We start from the raw sequence: 5,650 nt of genomic DNA on the forward strand, positions 1-5,650 counted from the left end.
TGTAGGGGGTCAACATAAAAAGCAAAAGGGCAACTACAGGTCACAGTAATGATGAAGTGGTCAACAGGAAGAACCACAGTGCCACTGTTCTATCGAAACCTCCAACTCCTCGAGATCTCCAACCATCTGACTTCCGGTTTACTTAGAAGTAAGAGGTTTGGCCGAAAAGGCTGTACTGCATGTGCGCCACCGGCGGCATTTCCCTATACACTTACTACACAGCAATAAAGTATTATAATGAACTAGGGTCAGACTAATCCAGCACGTTATTTATCTGAGTTGCCCCACTCATAGGAAAATGCTGCGGGTGGCGCACGTGCAGTACAGCCTTCTCGGCCAAACCTCTTACTTCTAAGTAAACCGGAAGTCAGATGGTTGGAGATCTCGAGGAGTTGGAGGTTTCGATAGAACACCACCACTAGATACAGTAGTAACATGGGGGCTGGCAAGAGGAAGCACAGTGCCACTAGTATTGATTGAGGGGTATGAGGTGCAGTGCCACCCATAGGGCATACTAGTGATGGAGGGGTATGAGGTGCAGTGCCATCATAGGGCATAGTAGTGATGGAGAGGTAGGAAGCACAGTGCCACCATAGGGCATAGTAGTGATGGAGAGGTAGGAAGCACAGTGCCACCATAGGGCATAGTAGTGATGGAGGGGTGGTAAGTGTAGTGCCATTATAGGGCACAGTAGTAATTGAGGAGAAGGAAGCACAGTGCCACCATAGGGCATAGTAGTGATGGAGAGGTAGGAAGCATAGTGCCACCATAGAGCATAGTAGTGATGGAGAAGGAAGCGCAGTGCCACCATAGGGCATAGTAGTGATTGAGGGGTATGAGGTGCAGTGCCACCATAGGGCATACTAGTGATGGAGGGTTATGAGGTGCAGTGCCACCATAGGGCATACTAGTGATGGAGGGGTATGAGTTGCAGTGCCACCATAGTAGTGATGGAGGGATATGAGGTGCAGTGCCACCATAGTAGTGATGGAGGGGTATGAGGCGCAGTGCCCCCATAGGGCATAGTAATGATGGAGGTGTATGATGTGCAGTGCCACCATAGAGCATAGTAATGATGGAGGAGAAGGAAGCGCAGTGCCACCGTAGGGCATAGAATGATGGAGGTGTATGAGGTGCGGTGCCACAATAGAGCATAGTAGTGATAGGGGCGTTAGGAAGCGCAGTGCCACCATAGGGCATAGTAGTGATGGAGGGTTATGAGGTGCAGTGCCACCATAGGGCATACTAGTGATGGAGTGGTATCAGGTGCAGTGCCACCATAGGGCATAGTAGTGATGGAGTGTTATGAGGTGCAGTGCCACCGTAGGGCATACTAGTGATGGAGGGGAATGAGGGGCAGTGCCACCATAGGGCATAGTAGTGATGGAGGGGTATCAGGTGCAGTGCCACCGTAGGGCATACTAGTGATGGAGGGGAATGAGGGGCAGTGCCACCATAGGGCATAGTAGTGATGGAGGGGTATCAGGTGCAGTGCCACCGTAGGGCATACTAGTGATGGAGGGGAATGAGGGGCAGTGCCACCATAGGGCATAGTAGTGATGGAGGGGTATCAGGTGCAGTGCCACCGTAGGGCATACTAGTGATGGAGGGGAATGAGGGGCAGTGCCACCATAGGGCATAGTAGTGATGGAGGGGTATCAGGTGCAGTGCCACCGTAGGGCATACTAGTGATGGAGGGGAATGAGGGGCAGTGCCACCATAGGGCATAGTAGTGATGGAGGGGTATCAGGTGCAGTGCCACCGTAGGGCATACTAGTGATGGAGGGGAATGAGGGGCAGTGCCACCATAGGGCATAGTAGTGATGGAGGGGTATCAGGTGCAGTGCCACCGTAGGGCATACTAGTGATGGAGGGGAATGAGGGGCAGTGCCACCATAGGGCATAGTAGTGATGGAGGGGTATCAGGTGCAGTGCCACCGTAGGGCATACTAGTGATGGAGGGGAATGAGGGGCAGTGCCACCATAGGGCATAGTAGTGATGGAGGGGTATCAGGTGCAGTGCCACCGTAGGGCATACTAGTGATGGAGGGGAATGAGGGGCAGTGCCACCATAGGGCATAGTAGTGATGGAGGGGTATCAGGTGCAGTGCCACCGTAGGGCATACTAGTGATGGAGGGGAATGAGGGGCAGTGCCACCATAGGGCATAGTAGTGATGGAGGGGTATCAGGTGCAGTGCCACCGTAGGGCATACTAGTGATGGAGGGGAATGAGGGGCAGTGCCACCATAGGGCATAGTAGTGATGGAGGGGTATCAGGTGCAGTGCCACCGTAGGGCATACTAGTGATGGAGGGGAATGAGGGGCAGTGCCACCATAGGGCATAGTAGTGATGGAGGGGTATCAGGTGCAGTGCCACCGTAGGGCATACTAGTGATGGAGGGGAATGAGGGGCAGTGCCACCATAGGGCATAGTAGTGATGGAGGGATATGAGGTGCAGTGCCACCATAGGGCATAGTAGTGACGGAGGGGTATGAGCTGCAGTGCCACCATAGGGCATAGTAATGACGGAGGGGTATGAGCTGCAGTGCCACTATAGGGCAAAGTAGTGCTGGAGGGGTAGGAGGTACCGTGCCATCATAGGGTAGAGCCTCCATGCGTTTATAACGATGTTTAAATAAGGAACATAGAAAACATTGCTGCGCCCCTTTAAAATCAAGTCTACTCTCCATGACTGGTTCTCTTCAGTTCATGAGCTCGCCGCACCCCGCGGAGGGCCCCGACTCTCCCACACACACATCCACATAATAATGAGGCGAACATTTCAACAGTGCCGCCTTGCAGTTGCATAGAGTTGCTCCCGCCTTCCGCCGCCAGCCAATCAGCAACCTGCATACTCTGAGCTCAGTGTTCGCCGTCCAATCTGATTTTTTGGTTTTAAACTCTGCAAAGCCGCACCCGGCCTTATCAGTGTGAGGGGGAGGCGGGCTACGGTGTATCGAGCTGCTCGGCAGGGGTCGCTGTGTTGCGGCCATTGCTGTGACACAGTGCAAGGAGCCGCCCCATGCACACAGAGCAGCGGTGCTGACAGGAGGAGTGGGAGGAGCCTAGGAGGAGCCCAGCCCCCATACAATCCCTCCACAGGGGGACACAGCCGCCGACATATTATCAGGCCGGAGAAGGAGGGGATAGGCTGAGAGGAGCATCGTACGGAGGAGCCCATCTTCTCCTCCCAGCACAACAAGCTCATCCACGGGGGCGGTGAGTGCATGGACTACGCTGATGTGTACTGCCACAGGCTGGTATAGAGGGTGTGGGCTTACACAGGATGGCACAGCCACTGTACAGGAGTGGTGGTACGGAGGAGTGTACAGGAGGGACGGTGGTAGAGAGGGGTGCACAGGGGGACGGTTGTAGAGAGGGGTGCACAGGGGGACGGTGGTAGAGAGGGGTGCACAGGGGGACGGTTGTAGAGAGGGGTGCACAGGGGGACGGTGGTAGAGAGGGGTGTACAGTACAGGGGGACGGTGGTAGAGAGGGGTGTACAGGGGGATGGTAGTAGAGGGGGGTGTACAGTACAGGGGGACGGTGGTAGAGAGGGGTGTACAGGGGGATGGTAGTAGAGGGGGGTGTACAGTACAGGGGGACGGTGGTAGCGGTGTGTGTACAGTACAGGGGGACGGTGGTAGAGGTGCGTGTACAGTACAGGGGGACTGTGGTAGCGGTGTGTGTACAGTACAGGGGGATGACGGTACGTGGGTGGGGGTGCTGGGACGGCAGTATACAGGGGTGTATGAAGGGACGCTGGTATACAGGGGTGTACGAAGGGACGGTGGTACAGAGGGGTGTACAAAGGGACGGTGGTATAGAGGGGTCGTAGTATTGAGGGGTATGCAAAGGGGCATGGGTATATTGGGGTGTATAGAAGATGGTGGTACGGAGTGGTGTGAAGAGAGACGGTGGTATTAAGGGGGCAGGCGGGGGGGATGTATAGAGGGACAGTGGTATAGTGGGCCTAGCAGACAGACAGTGGTACAGAGGTGTGTGCACAGAGATGGTGGTATAGAGAGACAGTGGTATAGTGGGGTGTGCGAAGGGGCCAGTGGAATGAAGGGGTGTGCGTGGGTCGGGTGGCACGGAGGGCTGTACAGAGGGACAGTTTTATAGTGGGGGGATTGTGGCATAGATAGTTGTACAGGGATGGAGGGTGTGTAGACCTGTGTGGTTAGTATAGTAATGAGTCCTTTGGAAAAAAATGCTGTTCGGCATGCTCTTGTTGGGAGTGCAAAGGTCTGAAACAGGTGTTCAGATTGACAACAGCTGCCATACAGTTACACCGATGTCATTCTGCTGGTATAGTGCGGTTATGTGAAGCTGTTTAGCAACATTGAGTTGTATGCTGACACGGAGAGGTGGCCGGGGGGTGTAGATGGTGGTACAGGTGGTGTACGCTGTGCCTTGTATATTGGGGGGTCATACACGGGGTGAAATATATATATATATAATCAATATTTCCTGACATGGAGAGGAGTACTAGGTGTAGTCATGAAATCTCTGCTTACCCCCTCTTTGCCAGGACATCTGGCACAGTTTCTAGAAGGGTGCACACAGAGGTGCCGGCTGGCACAGTGTAGAAGGGTGTCCACAGAGGTGCCGGCTGGCACAGTGGCTTGTATGGGGGGATGCAGCTGTAACCTACAACCTGTTGCTGGGCTGTGTGGCGGCTTGTACAGAGGTGAGGGTGATGTTGGCTCCCATACAGCTTGGCTGGCAGAGTTGTATGGAGATGGGTGATATTTGGCCGGAATGGAGGAATGTGCTGCAGCGTCTGTAGATCAGTTCTGGATGCTTGTGCTGATCTCCTTGCATACAGGAGTGTGTTGTACAATTCCGGGGGCAGCGGTGGAGGATGTGCCGGGCAATGTGTATATATAAATGTTTAGATATATTTACTGAGTGCCTGCCTTGATGCCGCCTGGCGTGCCTGCCTTGATGCCGCCTGGCGTGCCTGCCTTGATGCCGCCTGGCGTGCCTGCCTTGATGCCGCCTGGCGTGCCTGCCTTGATGCTCGGTGGGGTGAGGTGGGACCCGGCATAGAGGAACCGATCCTGCGTCGGGGTCTCACTCCCTCGCTGTGTTACAAATGCTGTGCGGCACCAAGGGACAGATGATAGATGGCATAGAAAGGGTGCAGAGGATTCTGGGAGGAGAGAGGGGGCGGCACAGCCATGAATGCAGAGCTCCCTATACTGGAATGAAGCTTCATAGGCCTGTAGGCTGATATCTGCTGAGCAATGATTGATTGATAAACCTGTAGCTCAGGAAAGTCATATAAAACAACTGTCTGGTTTCTGGACTTTAATAGTAACCATTGCATGTTACATGGCTGCTGCTTTTACTGCATAGGATGCACACTGCTATGACATGTTCTCAGTAAATCATGCATGTGATGCTCCTTTTGCATTGATACAGTATGCACGCTGTCAGCTGTACTGATGATTCAGCTTTGCTGATGAAGTAAACAAGATGCTGCTAACAAATGCTGTTGTAATAATGACATACATGTACTGTTGTAATAATGACATACATGTACTGTTGCTGCATCTGTGACATAGTTGGGGATCTGTTATTTGGCTGGATCAGCGCTGCCCACTTGTTATAAGCTCGTTGAAGTAATTTGTGTGCACATG

At 53.4% G+C, this 5,650-nt stretch overlaps 1 protein-coding gene across 3 annotated transcripts in view; it reads left to right on the forward strand.

The window, feature by feature from the left end:
• Positions 1-3,055: 3,055 nt before the first annotated feature.
• Positions 3,056-5,650, forward strand: part of ADD1 (adducin 1) — an 80,275-nt gene continuing 77,680 nt past the window's right edge. For all 3 annotated transcript variants that reach the window (XM_018554979.1, XM_018554980.1, XM_018554981.1), the window contains exon 1: positions 3,056-3,221. The gene's annotated coding sequence lies outside the window, so the exon portion shown is untranslated. The remainder of the gene's footprint in view (positions 3,222-5,650) is intronic.

This window comes from Nanorana parkeri, unplaced genomic scaffold (assembly GCF_000935625.1).
Source record: "Nanorana parkeri isolate BGI_ZX_2015 unplaced genomic scaffold, ASM93562v1 scaffold180, whole genome shotgun sequence".
Taxonomy (NCBI): Eukaryota; Metazoa; Chordata; class Amphibia; order Anura; family Dicroglossidae; genus Nanorana; species Nanorana parkeri.